The following is a 16,787-nucleotide window of genomic DNA, read 5'->3' as shown; positions in this document are numbered from 1 at the left end:
GTCCCAGGGGGGAGGGGGGGGGTGATCACAGTTACCCTGGGCCGATACCTGGTGTTGTTTTCAAAACGTGCGGGGTCATAAAACTCTGGGCTTGTTGAATTACCTTCATTCTAGCAAGTTGGCAAGCGGGTGTTTCTTATCTCTGTGGGAAGAGGATGATGAAGAGGGTTCGGGGGAGGTAGCAGGACTACAGCTGCAGTGTTGTGTTACTTCTGTGTTGACGTGCTAGTGATTCACACTTCCTGGAGAGTGTAGTCACTGCCACGCACAGTTTACATTTCACATAAACAAGAATAACACTTCAAGCATCTTGTTTTAAAAACACGATAGAGAAATACAGGTAAATGTAGACTGTTTAACCATATATTAATGTATAAATGTGTACATAATACATCTTTGTATAATAAATTGTCTACAAACTGAAAGCATCACACGTTGTAAGTAAATGTTACTTGCTATCACGTGTACACACTCTAAGGTCGGCTGGATATTTCCATTTACTAGACATAGTGAAACAAAAAACTACTCTTAGCATAAACATCTTTATAGTAATTCATGTTCGCCACGAAAACCAGCTGTGTATTTACGCAATGTGCGAGAAAGACTGGCATTAATTAGCTCTCTGACAATTTTGCGTGTGCATGTCCTACAAGACATGTACAGTCAGGCAAAAGCAAAATTGCCTTGTTCCATTGTAGAAATGTCTTGGAGATGTTTTATAATGTTTTATTTTTTTTTTGGAAAATTTGTTCCAGATATCGGGAGTTCTGTTGGTGGGAATTACGGTTGAGGGGTGGTCTACTGAAGTATAGAAAACTGTAGGAATTAAAATTATTACTTGGAGGGTAACTGTTGAGTGAACTGTTATGTTTATCTTTTTTATATCTTTGACAGTTTCATTTATATATATATATATATATAATGTAATTTGAAAAAAAAGAACTCATTTTATCACAATTTATTGTCCATTCCATAGATGGTGATTTTTTTCCTTGAATGTCACACCATCTCCAACAACCTCTCCAACTTTTCAACATAGCATTAACAAACACAAAAATACTTTAAATGTTTAAGTACTTTAAAATCATATATAAATACGTTATTTAAGGTTAGGTCTTGTGTGTGAGAATAATAAATACATTTCCATTATTGTGAACAATTCCTTAAGTTCTGATAATATATCATATACCATTATACTAGTATAAATTAACTAAAATTAACCAAATAACATATTTATTTCTAAAAGAAAATTTATGTACCACTAATGTCATTTCTGTATGCCTCGGATGAAGTATATTAAAAACAAACTGAATTAGAATACAAAATAGGAAAGAATATTATTCGATGGTACATTCAAATGACAACACATATTTGAAAGTATATCTTTACCTTACATTCTGCCTCTTCATGTAAATGCATAGTTGAAAATAAACAAAGAAAATCCCGCGATTTTTAATTGTTCAGGGATACCAACTTCTTGAACAAAGCATTGAACAAAATCAAAATAGAGTGTTCTTTAATAAGATAATTTCACACTTGGTCGCACTTGGCTCGCCACTTGGCTTGGTATTCGGGCAGGGTGTATGTTCTAATTAAAATAAGCATCTGTGAAACATTGTAAAATTTATATAAAAATCTTAAAAAATAACAATGATAAAAATCAATATCTGAAAGAAACAATATCTATATCATTAGATACGTCAAGTAAAAATAGAAATATTTCTAAAACTAAAGATACTTCAGTGTTTGAAGGGAAACCAGAGCACGGTTGAAACTTTGAAAATCCGGACTATATAGGAAAAATGTGCGGACCACCACTAATGGTGAAAATAGCGTACGGTCGTGCAGCCTGAAGCCGCGAATCGTCCGAAAATCGCCTCGTGGGACACGGCACTCGATATTTCGTGAAACCCTAGGTATGTTGCTAATGGAAAAAAGTTCCCCTCTCGACTGTGCCGTGGTGCCCGCCTTTTTGCCGAGGCGGACGCGACGACCCGAGTGCCGCCACGCGGCAAACGGTGTAACCAAGTGCCGCCACGCGGCAAACGGGGTAACCAAATGCACGCGGCGGTCGACCGTCGCCGTGGGTACAGAAACAAAGGAAACGAGGTGCGAGTAGAAACGGGCAGTTGTAGGAAGAAATTGTATTTGCATTGTTGGTGTGTACTGTCATGTAGTGTGATGAACTGGCACGGGAGTGTTATGTCTGGGGAAAGAGCTGTTTCGGAGGTAGAAGTACATAACCTCAAAACACGTTGATGAGGTGGTCCGAGCTCCAAGTGAAATAGAAAAGCGAAACACTGCGCAGCATACTTACCTGGCGTAGGGGCTACCCTGATCAAGCAGGGGGTTCCCCCAGGGTGAGGCTCTTCCCTTGCACTTCGGTTGAGCTGACCTCTGCGATTACCCCAAATGTGGGTAACTCGGGCGCGTAATTTTTGGTAGTCGGGACTGCGTTCGCGCTGTCCCGGTGAAAAAATTTCAACTTAGTAGTTGTGAAGTAGTGTTAAGAATTATGTACAGTGAAGTGTAATTTTTTTTTTTTTTTTCATCTGTGTATGGTATGTAATGCATTCGTAGGTCTCAAGTTTACGGTGCCTTGGCGAACAACCCCACCGTCTTGAAAGTGCGGAAGGAAGGTACGTAATTGTGCATGGTAATAGTTGAAAAAAGAAAAAAAAAATTCCCATGAACGATACTTGTCCAATTCGATTTTTCAGATTTCCCCCTCCCCGCCTCACCCCCGGGCCCAGTGGTTTAACGGTAACCGGCCCAGTGTGTAAACACTGGGCACAACAAAAAATTGTTTAAAGACTCATCAAATGTTCCCCTCCACGGAAATCTTTAGTAAAAGGCGAAAGATTTATGCGTTTGAAGGGAAACCAGAGCACGGTTGAAACTTTGAAAATCCGGACTATATAGGAAAAATGTGCGGACCACCACTAATGGTGAAAATAGCGTACGGTCGTGCAGCCTGAAGCCGCGAATCGTCCGAAAATCGCCTCGTGGGACACGGCACTCGATATTTCGTGAAACCCTAGGTATGTTGCTAATGGAAAAAAGTTCCCCTCTCGACTGTGCCGTGGTGCCCGCCTTTTTGCCGAGGCGGACGCGACGACCCGAGTGCCGCCACGCGGCAAACGGTGTAACCAAGTGCCGCCACGCGGCAAACGGGGTAACCAAATGCACGCGGCGGTCGACCGTCGCCGTGGGTACAGAAACAAAGGAAACGAGGTGCGAGTAGAAACGGGCAGTTGTAGGAAGAAATTGTATTTGCATTGTTGGTGTGTACTGTCATGTAGTGTGATGAACTGGCACGGGAGTGTTATGTCTGGGGAAAGAGCTGTTTCGGAGGTAGAAGTACATAACCTCAAAACACGTTGATGAGGTGGTCCGAGCTCCAAGTGAAATAGAAAAGCGAAACACTGCGCAGCATACTTACCTGGCGTAGGGGCTACCCTGATCAAGCAGGGGGTTCCCCCAGGGTGAGGCTCTTCCCTTGCACTTCGGTTGAGCTGACCTCTGCGATTACCCCAAATGTGGGTAACTCGGGCGCGTAATTTTTGGTAGTCGGGACTGCGTTCGCGCTGTCCCGGTGAAAAAATTTCAACTTAGTAGTTGTGAAGTAGTGTTAAGAATTATGTACAGTGAAGTGTAATTTTTTTTTTTTTTTTCATCTGTGTATGGTATGTAATGCATTCGTAGGTCTCAAGTTTACGGTGCCTTGGCGAACAACCCCACCGTCTTGAAAGTGCGGAAGGAAGGTACGTAATTGTGCATGGTAATAGTTGAAAAAAGAAAAAAAAAATTCCCATGAACGATACTTGTCCAATTCGATTTTTCAGATTTCCCCCTCCCCGCCTCACCCCCGGGCCCAGTGGTTTAACGGTAACCGGCCCAGTGTGTAAACACTGGGCACAACAAAAAATTGTTTAAAGACTCATCAAATGTTCCCCTCCACGGAAATCTTTAGTAAAAGGCGAAAGATTTATGCGTTTGAAGGGAAACCAGAGCACGGTTGAAACTTTGAAAATCCGGACTATATAGGAAAAATGTGCGGACCACCACTAATGGTGAAAATAGCGTACGGTCGTGCAGCCTGAAGCCGCGAATCGTCCGAAAATCGCCTCGTGGGACACGGCACTCGATATTTCGTGAAACCCTAGGTATGTTGCTAATGGAAAAAAGTTCCCCTCTCGACTGTGCCGTGGTGCCCGCCTTTTTGCCGAGGCGGACGCGACGACCCGAGTGCCGCCACGCGGCAAACGGTGTAACCAAGTGCCGCCACGCGGCAAACGGGGTAACCAAATGCACGCGGCGGTCGACCGTCGCCGTGGGTACAGAAACAAAGGAAACGAGGTGCGAGTAGAAACGGGCAGTTGTAGGAAGAAATTGTATTTGCATTGTTGGTGTGTACTGTCATGTAGTGTGATGAACTGGCACGGGAGTGTTATGTCTGGGGAAAGAGCTGTTTCGGAGGTAGAAGTACATAACCTCAAAACACGTTGATGAGGTGGTCCGAGCTCCAAGTGAAATAGAAAAGCGAAACACTGCGCAGCATACTTACCTGGCGTAGGGGCTACCCTGATCAAGCAGGGGGTTCCCCCAGGGTGAGGCTCTTCCCTTGCACTTCGGTTGAGCTGACCTCTGCGATTACCCCAAATGTGGGTAACTCGGGCGCGTAATTTTTGGTAGTCGGGACTGCGTTCGCGCTGTCCCGGTGAAAAAATTTCAACTTAGTAGTTGTGAAGTAGTGTTAAGAATTATGTACAGTGAAGTGTAATTTTTTTTTTTTTTTTTCATCTGTGTATGGTATGTAATGCATTCGTAGGTCTCAAGTTTACGGTGCCTTGGCGAACAACCCCACCGTCTTGAAAGTGCGGAAGGAAGGTACGTAATTGTGCATGGTAATAGTTGAAAAAAGAAAAAAAAAATTCCCATGAACGATACTTGTCCAATTCGATTTTTCAGATTTCCCCCTCCCCGCCTCACCCCCGGGCCCAGTGGTTTAACGGTAACCGGCCCAGTGTGTAAACACTGGGCACAACAAAAAATTGTTTAAAGACTCATCAAATGTTCCCCTCCACGGAAATCTTTAGTAAAAGGCGAAAGATTTATGCGTTTGAAGGGAAACCAGAGCACGGTTGAAACTTTGAAAATCCGGACTATATAGGAAAAATGTGCGGACCACCACTAATGGTGAAAATAGCGTACGGTCGTGCAGCCTGAAGCCGCGAATCGTCCGAAAATCGCCTCGTGGGACACGGCACTCGATATTTCGTGAAACCCTAGGTATGTTGCTAATGGAAAAAAGTTCCCCTCTCGACTGTGCCGTGGTGCCCGCCTTTTTGCCGAGGCGGACGCGACGACCCGAGTGCCGCCACGCGGCAAACGGTGTAACCAAGTGCCGCCACGCGGCAAACGGGGTAACCAAATGCACGCGGCGGTCGACCGTCGCCGTGGGTACAGAAACAAAGGAAACGAGGTGCGAGTAGAAACGGGCAGTTGTAGGAAGAAATTGTATTTGCATTGTTGGTGTGTACTGTCATGTAGTGTGATGAACTGGCACGGGAGTGTTATGTCTGGGGAAAGAGCTGTTTCGGAGGTAGAAGTACATAACCTCAAAACACGTTGATGAGGTGGTCCGAGCTCCAAGTGAAATAGAAAAGCGAAACACTGCGCAGCATACTTACCTGGCGTAGGGGCTACCCTGATCAAGCAGGGGGTTCCCCCAGGGTGAGGCTCTTCCCTTGCACTTCGGTTGAGCTGACCTCTGCGATTACCCCAAATGTGGGTAACTCGGGCGCGTAATTTTTGGTAGTCGGGACTGCGTTCGCGCTGTCCCGGTGAAAAAATTTCAACTTAGTAGTTGTGAAGTAGTGTTAAGAATTATGTACAGTGAAGTGTAATTTTTTTTTTTTTTTTCATCTGTGTATGGTATGTAATGCATTCGTAGGTCTCAAGTTTACGGTGCCTTGGCGAACAACCCCACCGTCTTGAAAGTGCGGAAGGAAGGTACGTAATTGTGCATGGTAATAGTTGAAAAAAGAAAAAAAAAATTCCCATGAACGATACTTGTCCAATTCGATTTTTCAGATTTCCCCCTCCCCGCCTCACCCCCGGGCCCAGTGGTTTAACGGTAACCGGCCCAGTGTGTAAACACTGGGCACAACAAAAAATTGTTTAAAGACTCATCAAATGTTCCCCTCCACGGAAATCTTTAGTAAAAGGCGAAAGATTTATGCGTTTGAAGGGAAACCAGAGCACGGTTGAAACTTTGAAAATCCGGACTATATAGGAAAAATGTGCGGACCACCACTAATGGTGAAAATAGCGTACGGTCGTGCAGCCTGAAGCCGCGAATCGTCCGAAAATCGCCTCGTGGGACACGGCACTCGATATTTCGTGAAACCCTAGGTATGTTGCTAATGGAAAAAAGTTCCCCTCTCGACTGTGCCGTGGTGCCCGCCTTTTTGCCGAGGCGGACGCGACGACCCGAGTGCCGCCACGCGGCAAACGGTGTAACCAAGTGCCGCCACGCGGCAAACGGGGTAACCAAATGCACGCGGCGGTCGACCGTCGCCGTGGGTACAGAAACAAAGGAAACGAGGTGCGAGTAGAAACGGGCAGTTGTAGGAAGAAATTGTATTTGCATTGTTGGTGTGTACTGTCATGTAGTGTGATGAACTGGCACGGGAGTGTTATGTCTGGGGAAAGAGCTGTTTCGGAGGTAGAAGTACATAACCTCAAAACACGTTGATGAGGTGGTCCGAGCTCCAAGTGAAATAGAAAAGCGAAACACTGCGCAGCATACTTACCTGGCGTAGGGGCTACCCTGATCAAGCAGGGGGTTCCCCCAGGGTGAGGCTCTTCCCTTGCACTTCGGTTGAGCTGACCTCTGCGATTACCCCAAATGTGGGTAACTCGGGCGCGTAATTTTTGGTAGTCGGGACTGCGTTCGCGCTGTCCCGGTGAAAAAATTTCAACTTAGTAGTTGTGAAGTAGTGTTAAGAATTATGTACAGTGAAGTGTAATTTTTTTTTTTTTTTTCATCTGTGTATGGTATGTAATGCATTCGTAGGTCTCAAGTTTACGGTGCCTTGGCGAACAACCCCACCGTCTTGAAAGTGCGGAAGGAAGGTACGTAATTGTGCATGGTAATAGTTGAAAAAAGAAAAAAAAAATTCCCATGAACGATACTTGTCCAATTCGATTTTTCAGATTTCCCCCTCCCCGCCTCACCCCCGGGCCCAGTGGTTTAACGGTAACCGGCCCAGTGTGTAAACACTGGGCACAACAAAAAATTGTTTAAAGACTCATCAAATGTTCCCCTCCACGGAAATCTTTAGTAAAAGGCGAAAGATTTATGCGTTTGAAGGGAAACCAGAGCACGGTTGAAACTTTGAAAATCCGGACTATATAGGAAAAATGTGCGGACCACCACTAATGGTGAAAATAGCGTACGGTCGTGCAGCCTGAAGCCGCGAATCGTCCGAAAATCGCCTCGTGGGACACGGCACTCGATATTTCGTGAAACCCTAGGTATGTTGCTAATGGAAAAAAGTTCCCCTCTCGACTGTGCCGTGGTGCCCGCCTTTTTGCCGAGGCGGACGCGACGACCCGAGTGCCGCCACGCGGCAAACGGTGTAACCAAGTGCCGCCACGCGGCAAACGGGGTAACCAAATGCACGCGGCGGTCGACCGTCGCCGTGGGTACAGAAACAAAGGAAACGAGGTGCGAGTAGAAACGGGCAGTTGTAGGAAGAAATTGTATTTGCATTGTTGGTGTGTACTGTCATGTAGTGTGATGAACTGGCACGGGAGTGTTATGTCTGGGGAAAGAGCTGTTTCGGAGGTAGAAGTACATAACCTCAAAACACGTTGATGAGGTGGTCCGAGCTCCAAGTGAAATAGAAAAGCGAAACACTGCGCAGCATACTTACCTGGCGTAGGGGCTACCCTGATCAAGCAGGGGGTTCCCCCAGGGTGAGGCTCTTCCCTTGCACTTCGGTTGAGCTGACCTCTGCGATTACCCCAAATGTGGGTAACTCGGGCGCGTAATTTTTGGTAGTCGGGACTGCGTTCGCGCTGTCCCGGTGAAAAAATTTCAACTTAGTAGTTGTGAAGTAGTGTTAAGAATTATGTACAGTGAAGTGTAATTTTTTTTTTTTTTTTTCATCTGTGTATGGTATGTAATGCATTCGTAGGTCTCAAGTTTACGGTGCCTTGGCGAACAACCCCACCGTCTTGAAAGTGCGGAAGGAAGGTACGTAATTGTGCATGGTAATAGTTGAAAAAAGAAAAAAAAAATTCCCATGAACGATACTTGTCCAATTCGATTTTTCAGATTTCCCCCTCCCCGCCTCACCCCCGGGCCCAGTGGTTTAACGGTAACCGGCCCAGTGTGTAAACACTGGGCACAACAAAAAATTGTTTAAAGACTCATCAAATGTTCCCCTCCACGGAAATCTTTAGTAAAAGGCGAAAGATTTATGCGTTTGAAGGGAAACCAGAGCACGGTTGAAACTTTGAAAATCCGGACTATATAGGAAAAATGTGCGGACCACCACTAATGGTGAAAATAGCGTACGGTCGTGCAGCCTGAAGCCGCGAATCGTCCGAAAATCGCCTCGTGGGACACGGCACTCGATATTTCGTGAAACCCTAGGTATGTTGCTAATGGAAAAAAGTTCCCCTCTCGACTGTGCCGTGGTGCCCGCCTTTTTGCCGAGGCGGACGCGACGACCCGAGTGCCGCCACGCGGCAAACGGTGTAACCAAGTGCCGCCACGCGGCAAACGGGGTAACCAAATGCACGCGGCGGTCGACCGTCGCCGTGGGTACAGAAACAAAGGAAACGAGGTGCGAGTAGAAACGGGCAGTTGTAGGAAGAAATTGTATTTGCATTGTTGGTGTGTACTGTCATGTAGTGTGATGAACTGGCACGGGAGTGTTATGTCTGGGGAAAGAGCTGTTTCGGAGGTAGAAGTACATAACCTCAAAACACGTTGATGAGGTGGTCCGAGCTCCAAGTGAAATAGAAAAGCGAAACACTGCGCAGCATACTTACCTGGCGTAGGGGCTACCCTGATCAAGCAGGGGGTTCCCCCAGGGTGAGGCTCTTCCCTTGCACTTCGGTTGAGCTGACCTCTGCGATTACCCCAAATGTGGGTAACTCGGGCGCGTAATTTTTGGTAGTCGGGACTGCGTTCGCGCTGTCCCGGTGAAAAAATTTCAACTTAGTAGTTGTGAAGTAGTGTTAAGAATTATGTACAGTGAAGTGTAATTTTTTTTTTTTTTTTCATCTGTGTATGGTATGTAATGCATTCGTAGGTCTCAAGTTTACGGTGCCTTGGCGAACAACCCCACCGTCTTGAAAGTGCGGAAGGAAGGTACGTAATTGTGCATGGTAATAGTTGAAAAAAGAAAAAAAAAATTCCCATGAACGATACTTGTCCAATTCGATTTTTCAGATTTCCCCCTCCCCGCCTCACCCCCGGGCCCAGTGGTTTAACGGTAACCGGCCCAGTGTGTAAACACTGGGCACAACAAAAAATTGTTTAAAGACTCATCAAATGTTCCCCTCCACGGAAATCTTTAGTAAAAGGCGAAAGATTTATGCGTTTGAAGGGAAACCAGAGCACGGTTGAAACTTTGAAAATCCGGACTATATAGGAAAAATGTGCGGACCACCACTAATGGTGAAAATAGCGTACGGTCGTGCAGCCTGAAGCCGCGAATCGTCCGAAAATCGCCTCGTGGGACACGGCACTCGATATTTCGTGAAACCCTAGGTATGTTGCTAATGGAAAAAAGTTCCCCTCTCGACTGTGCCGTGGTGCCCGCCTTTTTGCCGAGGCGGACGCGACGACCCGAGTGCCGCCACGCGGCAAACGGTGTAACCAAGTGCCGCCACGCGGCAAACGGGGTAACCAAATGCACGCGGCGGTCGACCGTCGCCGTGGGTACAGAAACAAAGGAAACGAGGTGCGAGTAGAAACGGGCAGTTGTAGGAAGAAATTGTATTTGCATTGTTGGTGTGTACTGTCATGTAGTGTGATGAACTGGCACGGGAGTGTTATGTCTGGGGAAAGAGCTGTTTCGGAGGTAGAAGTACATAACCTCAAAACACGTTGATGAGGTGGTCCGAGCTCCAAGTGAAATAGAAAAGCGAAACACTGCGCAGCATACTTACCTGGCGTAGGGGCTACCCTGATCAAGCAGGGGGTTCCCCCAGGGTGAGGCTCTTCCCTTGCACTTCGGTTGAGCTGACCTCTGCGATTACCCCAAATGTGGGTAACTCGGGCGCGTAATTTTTGGTAGTCGGGACTGCGTTCGCGCTGTCCCGGTGAAAAAATTTCAACTTAGTAGTTGTGAAGTAGTGTTAAGAATTATGTACAGTGAAGTGTAATTTTTTTTTTTTTTTTCATCTGTGTATGGTATGTAATGCATTCGTAGGTCTCAAGTTTACGGTGCCTTGGCGAACAACCCCACCGTCTTGAAAGTGCGGAAGGAAGGTACGTAATTGTGCATGGTAATAGTTGAAAAAAGAAAAAAAAAATTCCCATGAACGATACTTGTCCAATTCGATTTTTCAGATTTCCCCCTCCCCGCCTCACCCCCGGGCCCAGTGGTTTAACGGTAACCGGCCCAGTGTGTAAACACTGGGCACAACAAAAAATTGTTTAAAGACTCATCAAATGTTCCCCTCCACGGAAATCTTTAGTAAAAGGCGAAAGATTTATGCGTTTGAAGGGAAACCAGAGCACGGTTGAAACTTTGAAAATCCGGACTATATAGGAAAAATGTGCGGACCACCACTAATGGTGAAAATAGCGTACGGTCGTGCAGCCTGAAGCCGCGAATCGTCCGAAAATCGCCTCGTGGGACACGGCACTCGATATTTCGTGAAACCCTAGGTATGTTGCTAATGGAAAAAAGTTCCCCTCTCGACTGTGCCGTGGTGCCCGCCTTTTTGCCGAGGCGGACGCGACGACCCGAGTGCCGCCACGCGGCAAACGGTGTAACCAAGTGCCGCCACGCGGCAAACGGGGTAACCAAATGCACGCGGCGGTCGACCGTCGCCGTGGGTACAGAAACAAAGGAAACGAGGTGCGAGTAGAAACGGGCAGTTGTAGGAAGAAATTGTATTTGCATTGTTGGTGTGTACTGTCATGTAGTGTGATGAACTGGCACGGGAGTGTTATGTCTGGGGAAAGAGCTGTTTCGGAGGTAGAAGTACATAACCTCAAAACACGTTGATGAGGTGGTCCGAGCTCCAAGTGAAATAGAAAAGCGAAACACTGCGCAGCATACTTACCTGGCGTAGGGGCTACCCTGATCAAGCAGGGGGTTCCCCCAGGGTGAGGCTCTTCCCTTGCACTTCGGTTGAGCTGACCTCTGCGATTACCCCAAATGTGGGTAACTCGGGCGCGTAATTTTTGGTAGTCGGGACTGCGTTCGCGCTGTCCCGGTGAAAAAATTTCAACTTAGTAGTTGTGAAGTAGTGTTAAGAATTATGTACAGTGAAGTGTAATTTTTTTTTTTTTTTTCATCTGTGTATGGTATGTAATGCATTCGTAGGTCTCAAGTTTACGGTGCCTTGGCGAACAACCCCACCGTCTTGAAAGTGCGGAAGGAAGGTACGTAATTGTGCATGGTAATAGTTGAAAAAAGAAAAAAAAAATTCCCATGAACGATACTTGTCCAATTCGATTTTTCAGATTTCCCCCTCCCCGCCTCACCCCCGGGCCCAGTGGTTTAACGGTAACCGGCCCAGTGTGTAAACACTGGGCACAACAAAAAATTGTTTAAAGACTCATCAAATGTTCCCCTCCACGGAAATCTTTAGTAAAAGGCGAAAGATTTATGCGTTTGAAGGGAAACCAGAGCACGGTTGAAACTTTGAAAATCCGGACTATATAGGAAAAATGTGCGGACCACCACTAATGGTGAAAATAGCGTACGGTCGTGCAGCCTGAAGCCGCGAATCGTCCGAAAATCGCCTCGTGGGACACGGCACTCGATATTTCGTGAAACCCTAGGTATGTTGCTAATGGAAAAAAGTTCCCCTCTCGACTGTGCCGTGGTGCCCGCCTTTTTGCCGAGGCGGACGCGACGACCCGAGTGCCGCCACGCGGCAAACGGTGTAACCAAGTGCCGCCACGCGGCAAACGGGGTAACCAAATGCACGCGGCGGTCGACCGTCGCCGTGGGTACAGAAACAAAGGAAACGAGGTGCGAGTAGAAACGGGCAGTTGTAGGAAGAAATTGTATTTGCATTGTTGGTGTGTACTGTCATGTAGTGTGATGAACTGGCACGGGAGTGTTATGTCTGGGGAAAGAGCTGTTTCGGAGGTAGAAGTACATAACCTCAAAACACGTTGATGAGGTGGTCCGAGCTCCAAGTGAAATAGAAAAGCGAAACACTGCGCAGCATACTTACCTGGCGTAGGGGCTACCCTGATCAAGCAGGGGGTTCCCCCAGGGTGAGGCTCTTCCCTTGCACTTCGGTTGAGCTGACCTCTGCGATTACCCCAAATGTGGGTAACTCGGGCGCGTAATTTTTGGTAGTCGGGACTGCGTTCGCGCTGTCCCGGTGAAAAAATTTCAACTTAGTAGTTGTGAAGTAGTGTTAAGAATTATGTACAGTGAAGTGTAATTTTTTTTTTTTTTTTCATCTGTGTATGGTATGTAATGCATTCGTAGGTCTCAAGTTTACGGTGCCTTGGCGAACAACCCCACCGTCTTGAAAGTGCGGAAGGAAGGTACGTAATTGTGCATGGTAATAGTTGAAAAAAGAAAAAAAAAATTCCCATGAACGATACTTGTCCAATTCGATTTTTCAGATTTCCCCCTCCCCGCCTCACCCCCGGGCCCAGTGGTTTAACGGTAACCGGCCCAGTGTGTAAACACTGGGCACAACAAAAAATTGTTTAAAGACTCATCAAATGTTCCCCTCCACGGAAATCTTTAGTAAAAGGCGAAAGATTTATGCGTTTGAAGGGAAACCAGAGCACGGTTGAAACTTTGAAAATCCGGACTATATAGGAAAAATGTGCGGACCACCACTAATGGTGAAAATAGCGTACGGTCGTGCAGCCTGAAGCCGCGAATCGTCCGAAAATCGCCTCGTGGGACACGGCACTCGATATTTCGTGAAACCCTAGGTATGTTGCTAATGGAAAAAAGTTCCCCTCTCGACTGTGCCGTGGTGCCCGCCTTTTTGCCGAGGCGGACGCGACGACCCGAGTGCCGCCACGCGGCAAACGGTGTAACCAAGTGCCGCCACGCGGCAAACGGGGTAACCAAATGCACGCGGCGGTCGACCGTCGCCGTGGGTACAGAAACAAAGGAAACGAGGTGCGAGTAGAAACGGGCAGTTGTAGGAAGAAATTGTATTTGCATTGTTGGTGTGTACTGTCATGTAGTGTGATGAACTGGCACGGGAGTGTTATGTCTGGGGAAAGAGCTGTTTCGGAGGTAGAAGTACATAACCTCAAAACACGTTGATGAGGTGGTCCGAGCTCCAAGTGAAATAGAAAAGCGAAACACTGCGCAGCATACTTACCTGGCGTAGGGGCTACCCTGATCAAGCAGGGGGTTCCCCCAGGGTGAGGCTCTTCCCTTGCACTTCGGTTGAGCTGACCTCTGCGATTACCCCAAATGTGGGTAACTCGGGCGCGTAATTTTTGGTAGTCGGGACTGCGTTCGCGCTGTCCCGGTGAAAAAATTTCAACTTAGTAGTTGTGAAGTAGTGTTAAGAATTATGTACAGTGAAGTGTAATTTTTTTTTTTTTTTTCATCTGTGTATGGTATGTAATGCATTCGTAGGTCTCAAGTTTACGGTGCCTTGGCGAACAACCCCACCGTCTTGAAAGTGCGGAAGGAAGGTACGTAATTGTGCATGGTAATAGTTGAAAAAAGAAAAAAAAAATTCCCATGAACGATACTTGTCCAATTCGATTTTTCAGATTTCCCCCTCCCCGCCTCACCCCCGGGCCCAGTGGTTTAACGGTAACCGGCCCAGTGTGTAAACACTGGGCACAACAAAAAATTGTTTAAAGACTCATCAAATGTTCCCCTCCACGGAAATCTTTAGTAAAAGGCGAAAGATTTATGCGTTTGAAGGGAAACCAGAGCACGGTTGAAACTTTGAAAATCCGGACTATATAGGAAAAATGTGCGGACCACCACTAATGGTGAAAATAGCGTACGGTCGTGCAGCCTGAAGCCGCGAATCGTCCGAAAATCGCCTCGTGGGACACGGCACTCGATATTTCGTGAAACCCTAGGTATGTTGCTAATGGAAAAAAGTTCCCCTCTCGACTGTGCCGTGGTGCCCGCCTTTTTGCCGAGGCGGACGCGACGACCCGAGTGCCGCCACGCGGCAAACGGTGTAACCAAGTGCCGCCACGCGGCAAACGGGGTAACCAAATGCACGCGGCGGTCGACCGTCGCCGTGGGTACAGAAACAAAGGAAACGAGGTGCGAGTAGAAACGGGCAGTTGTAGGAAGAAATTGTATTTGCATTGTTGGTGTGTACTGTCATGTAGTGTGATGAACTGGCACGGGAGTGTTATGTCTGGGGAAAGAGCTGTTTCGGAGGTAGAAGTACATAACCTCAAAACACGTTGATGAGGTGGTCCGAGCTCCAAGTGAAATAGAAAAGCGAAACACTGCGCAGCATACTTACCTGGCGTAGGGGCTACCCTGATCAAGCAGGGGGTTCCCCCAGGGTGAGGCTCTTCCCTTGCACTTCGGTTGAGCTGACCTCTGCGATTACCCCAAATGTGGGTAACTCGGGCGCGTAATTTTTGGTAGTCGGGACTGCGTTCGCGCTGTCCCGGTGAAAAAATTTCAACTTAGTAGTTGTGAAGTAGTGTTAAGAATTATGTACAGTGAAGTGTAATTTTTTTTTTTTTTTTCATCTGTGTATGGTATGTAATGCATTCGTAGGTCTCAAGTTTACGGTGCCTTGGCGAACAACCCCACCGTCTTGAAAGTGCGGAAGGAAGGTACGTAATTGTGCATGGTAATAGTTGAAAAAAGAAAAAAAAAATTCCCATGAACGATACTTGTCCAATTCGATTTTTCAGATTTCCCCCTCCCCGCCTCACCCCCGGGCCCAGTGGTTTAACGGTAACCGGCCCAGTGTGTAAACACTGGGCACAACAAAAAATTGTTTAAAGACTCATCAAATGTTCCCCTCCACGGAAATCTTTAGTAAAAGGCGAAAGATTTATGCGTTTGAAGGGAAACCAGAGCACGGTTGAAACTTTGAAAATCCGGACTATATAGGAAAAATGTGCGGACCACCACTAATGGTGAAAATAGCGTACGGTCGTGCAGCCTGAAGCCGCGAATCGTCCGAAAATCGCCTCGTGGGACACGGCACTCGATATTTCGTGAAACCCTAGGTATGTTGCTAATGGAAAAAAGTTCCCCTCTCGACTGTGCCGTGGTGCCCGCCTTTTTGCCGAGGCGGACGCGACGACCCGAGTGCCGCCACGCGGCAAACGGTGTAACCAAGTGCCGCCACGCGGCAAACGGGGTAACCAAATGCACGCGGCGGTCGACCGTCGCCGTGGGTACAGAAACAAAGGAAACGAGGTGCGAGTAGAAACGGGCAGTTGTAGGAAGAAATTGTATTTGCATTGTTGGTGTGTACTGTCATGTAGTGTGATGAACTGGCACGGGAGTGTTATGTCTGGGGAAAGAGCTGTTTCGGAGGTAGAAGTACATAACCTCAAAACACGTTGATGAGGTGGTCCGAGCTCCAAGTGAAATAGAAAAGCGAAACACTGCGCAGCATACTTACCTGGCGTAGGGGCTACCCTGATCAAGCAGGGGGTTCCCCCAGGGTGAGGCTCTTCCCTTGCACTTCGGTTGAGCTGACCTCTGCGATTACCCCAAATGTGGGTAACTCGGGCGCGTAATTTTTGGTAGTCGGGACTGCGTTCGCGCTGTCCCGGTGAAAAAATTTCAACTTAGTAGTTGTGAAGTAGTGTTAAGAATTATGTACAGTGAAGTGTAATTTTTTTTTTTTTTTTCATCTGTGTATGGTATGTAATGCATTCGTAGGTCTCAAGTTTACGGTGCCTTGGCGAACAACCCCACCGTCTTGAAAGTGCGGAAGGAAGGTACGTAATTGTGCATGGTAATAGTTGAAAAAAGAAAAAAAAAATTCCCATGAACGATACTTGTCCAATTCGATTTTTCAGATTTCCCCCTCCCCGCCTCACCCCCGGGCCCAGTGGTTTAACGGTAACCGGCCCAGTGTGTAAACACTGGGCACAACAAAAAATTGTTTAAAGACTCATCAAATGTTCCCCTCCACGGAAATCTTTAGTAAAAGGCGAAAGATTTATGCGTTTGAAGGGAAACCAGAGCACGGTTGAAACTTTGAAAATCCGGACTATATAGGAAAAATGTGCGGACCACCACTAATGGTGAAAATAGCGTACGGTCGTGCAGCCTGAAGCCGCGAATCGTCCGAAAATCGCCTCGTGGGACACGGCACTCGATATTTCGTGAAACCCTAGGTATGTTGCTAATGGAAAAAAGTTCCCCTCTCGACTGTGCCGTGGTGCCCGCCTTTTTGCCGAGGCGGACGCGACGACCCGAGTGCCGCCACGCGGCAAACGGTGTAACCAAGTGCCGCCACGCGGCAAACGGGGTAACCAAATGCACGCGGCGGTCGACCGTCGCCGTGGGTACAGAAACAAAGGAAACGAGGTGCGAGTAGAAACGGGCAGTTGTAGGAAGAAATTGTATTTGCATTGTTGG

The 16,787-nt window shown here is 47.3% G+C and overlaps 26 non-coding genes across 26 annotated transcripts; 13 read left to right on the top strand and 13 right to left on the bottom strand.

Moving 5' to 3' along the window:
* The first annotated feature begins 2,309 nt into the window (after positions 1–2,309).
* Positions 2,310–2,472, top strand: LOC134546030 (U1 spliceosomal RNA). The gene has a single exon (XR_010078983.1). It is a non-coding gene; the product is annotated as a U1 spliceosomal RNA (small nuclear RNA).
* Positions 2,473–2,771: 299 nt separating this feature from the next.
* Positions 2,772–2,891, bottom strand: LOC134546045 (U5 spliceosomal RNA). Its single transcript, XR_010078998.1, has one exon. It is a non-coding gene; the product is annotated as a U5 spliceosomal RNA (small nuclear RNA).
* A 543-nt stretch (positions 2,892–3,434) lies between these two features.
* Positions 3,435–3,597, top strand: LOC134546028 (U1 spliceosomal RNA). Its single transcript, XR_010078982.1, has one exon. It is a non-coding gene; the product is annotated as a U1 spliceosomal RNA (small nuclear RNA).
* Positions 3,598–3,896: 299 nt separating this feature from the next.
* LOC134546043 (U5 spliceosomal RNA) lies at positions 3,897–4,016 on the bottom strand. Its single transcript, XR_010078996.1, has one exon. It is a non-coding gene; the product is annotated as a U5 spliceosomal RNA (small nuclear RNA).
* A 543-nt stretch (positions 4,017–4,559) lies between these two features.
* Positions 4,560–4,722, top strand: LOC134546027 (U1 spliceosomal RNA). Its single transcript, XR_010078981.1, has one exon. It is a non-coding gene; the product is annotated as a U1 spliceosomal RNA (small nuclear RNA).
* A 300-nt stretch (positions 4,723–5,022) lies between these two features.
* Positions 5,023–5,142, bottom strand: LOC134546042 (U5 spliceosomal RNA). The gene has a single exon (XR_010078995.1). It is a non-coding gene; the product is annotated as a U5 spliceosomal RNA (small nuclear RNA).
* A 543-nt stretch (positions 5,143–5,685) lies between these two features.
* LOC134546026 (U1 spliceosomal RNA) lies at positions 5,686–5,848 on the top strand. The gene has a single exon (XR_010078980.1). It is a non-coding gene; the product is annotated as a U1 spliceosomal RNA (small nuclear RNA).
* Positions 5,849–6,147: 299 nt separating this feature from the next.
* On the bottom strand, positions 6,148–6,267 carry LOC134546041 (U5 spliceosomal RNA). The gene has a single exon (XR_010078994.1). It is a non-coding gene; the product is annotated as a U5 spliceosomal RNA (small nuclear RNA).
* A 543-nt stretch (positions 6,268–6,810) lies between these two features.
* Positions 6,811–6,973, top strand: LOC134546025 (U1 spliceosomal RNA). Its single transcript, XR_010078979.1, has one exon. It is a non-coding gene; the product is annotated as a U1 spliceosomal RNA (small nuclear RNA).
* Positions 6,974–7,272: 299 nt separating this feature from the next.
* LOC134546040 (U5 spliceosomal RNA) lies at positions 7,273–7,392 on the bottom strand. Its single transcript, XR_010078993.1, has one exon. It is a non-coding gene; the product is annotated as a U5 spliceosomal RNA (small nuclear RNA).
* Positions 7,393–7,935: 543 nt separating this feature from the next.
* LOC134546024 (U1 spliceosomal RNA) lies at positions 7,936–8,098 on the top strand. The gene has a single exon (XR_010078978.1). It is a non-coding gene; the product is annotated as a U1 spliceosomal RNA (small nuclear RNA).
* Positions 8,099–8,398: 300 nt separating this feature from the next.
* LOC134546039 (U5 spliceosomal RNA) lies at positions 8,399–8,518 on the bottom strand. Its single transcript, XR_010078992.1, has one exon. It is a non-coding gene; the product is annotated as a U5 spliceosomal RNA (small nuclear RNA).
* Positions 8,519–9,061: 543 nt separating this feature from the next.
* Positions 9,062–9,224, top strand: LOC134546023 (U1 spliceosomal RNA). Its single transcript, XR_010078977.1, has one exon. It is a non-coding gene; the product is annotated as a U1 spliceosomal RNA (small nuclear RNA).
* Positions 9,225–9,523: 299 nt separating this feature from the next.
* Positions 9,524–9,643, bottom strand: LOC134546038 (U5 spliceosomal RNA). Its single transcript, XR_010078991.1, has one exon. It is a non-coding gene; the product is annotated as a U5 spliceosomal RNA (small nuclear RNA).
* Positions 9,644–10,186: 543 nt separating this feature from the next.
* LOC134546022 (U1 spliceosomal RNA) lies at positions 10,187–10,349 on the top strand. Its single transcript, XR_010078976.1, has one exon. It is a non-coding gene; the product is annotated as a U1 spliceosomal RNA (small nuclear RNA).
* A 299-nt stretch (positions 10,350–10,648) lies between these two features.
* Positions 10,649–10,768, bottom strand: LOC134546037 (U5 spliceosomal RNA). Its single transcript, XR_010078990.1, has one exon. It is a non-coding gene; the product is annotated as a U5 spliceosomal RNA (small nuclear RNA).
* A 543-nt stretch (positions 10,769–11,311) lies between these two features.
* Positions 11,312–11,474, top strand: LOC134546047 (U1 spliceosomal RNA). Its single transcript, XR_010079000.1, has one exon. It is a non-coding gene; the product is annotated as a U1 spliceosomal RNA (small nuclear RNA).
* Positions 11,475–11,773: 299 nt separating this feature from the next.
* Positions 11,774–11,893, bottom strand: LOC134546036 (U5 spliceosomal RNA). Its single transcript, XR_010078989.1, has one exon. It is a non-coding gene; the product is annotated as a U5 spliceosomal RNA (small nuclear RNA).
* A 543-nt stretch (positions 11,894–12,436) lies between these two features.
* Positions 12,437–12,599, top strand: LOC134546046 (U1 spliceosomal RNA). Its single transcript, XR_010078999.1, has one exon. It is a non-coding gene; the product is annotated as a U1 spliceosomal RNA (small nuclear RNA).
* Positions 12,600–12,898: 299 nt separating this feature from the next.
* Positions 12,899–13,018, bottom strand: LOC134546035 (U5 spliceosomal RNA). The gene has a single exon (XR_010078988.1). It is a non-coding gene; the product is annotated as a U5 spliceosomal RNA (small nuclear RNA).
* Positions 13,019–13,561: 543 nt separating this feature from the next.
* LOC134546044 (U1 spliceosomal RNA) lies at positions 13,562–13,724 on the top strand. Its single transcript, XR_010078997.1, has one exon. It is a non-coding gene; the product is annotated as a U1 spliceosomal RNA (small nuclear RNA).
* Positions 13,725–14,023: 299 nt separating this feature from the next.
* On the bottom strand, positions 14,024–14,143 carry LOC134546034 (U5 spliceosomal RNA). Its single transcript, XR_010078987.1, has one exon. It is a non-coding gene; the product is annotated as a U5 spliceosomal RNA (small nuclear RNA).
* A 543-nt stretch (positions 14,144–14,686) lies between these two features.
* LOC134546033 (U1 spliceosomal RNA) lies at positions 14,687–14,849 on the top strand. The gene has a single exon (XR_010078986.1). It is a non-coding gene; the product is annotated as a U1 spliceosomal RNA (small nuclear RNA).
* Positions 14,850–15,148: 299 nt separating this feature from the next.
* LOC134546032 (U5 spliceosomal RNA) lies at positions 15,149–15,268 on the bottom strand. Its single transcript, XR_010078985.1, has one exon. It is a non-coding gene; the product is annotated as a U5 spliceosomal RNA (small nuclear RNA).
* A 543-nt stretch (positions 15,269–15,811) lies between these two features.
* On the top strand, positions 15,812–15,974 carry LOC134546021 (U1 spliceosomal RNA). Its single transcript, XR_010078975.1, has one exon. It is a non-coding gene; the product is annotated as a U1 spliceosomal RNA (small nuclear RNA).
* Positions 15,975–16,273: 299 nt separating this feature from the next.
* Positions 16,274–16,393, bottom strand: LOC134546031 (U5 spliceosomal RNA). Its single transcript, XR_010078984.1, has one exon. It is a non-coding gene; the product is annotated as a U5 spliceosomal RNA (small nuclear RNA).
* Between the last annotated feature and the right edge of the window lie 394 nt (positions 16,394–16,787).

This window comes from Bacillus rossius, unplaced genomic scaffold (genome assembly GCF_032445375.1).
Source record: "Bacillus rossius redtenbacheri isolate Brsri unplaced genomic scaffold, Brsri_v3 Brsri_v3_scf925, whole genome shotgun sequence".
In the NCBI taxonomy this organism is placed as follows: Eukaryota; Metazoa; Arthropoda; class Insecta; order Phasmatodea; family Bacillidae; genus Bacillus; species Bacillus rossius.
The sequence above is the reverse complement of the archived record's forward strand: the minus strand, read 5'-3'. Positions and strand labels throughout refer to the sequence as shown.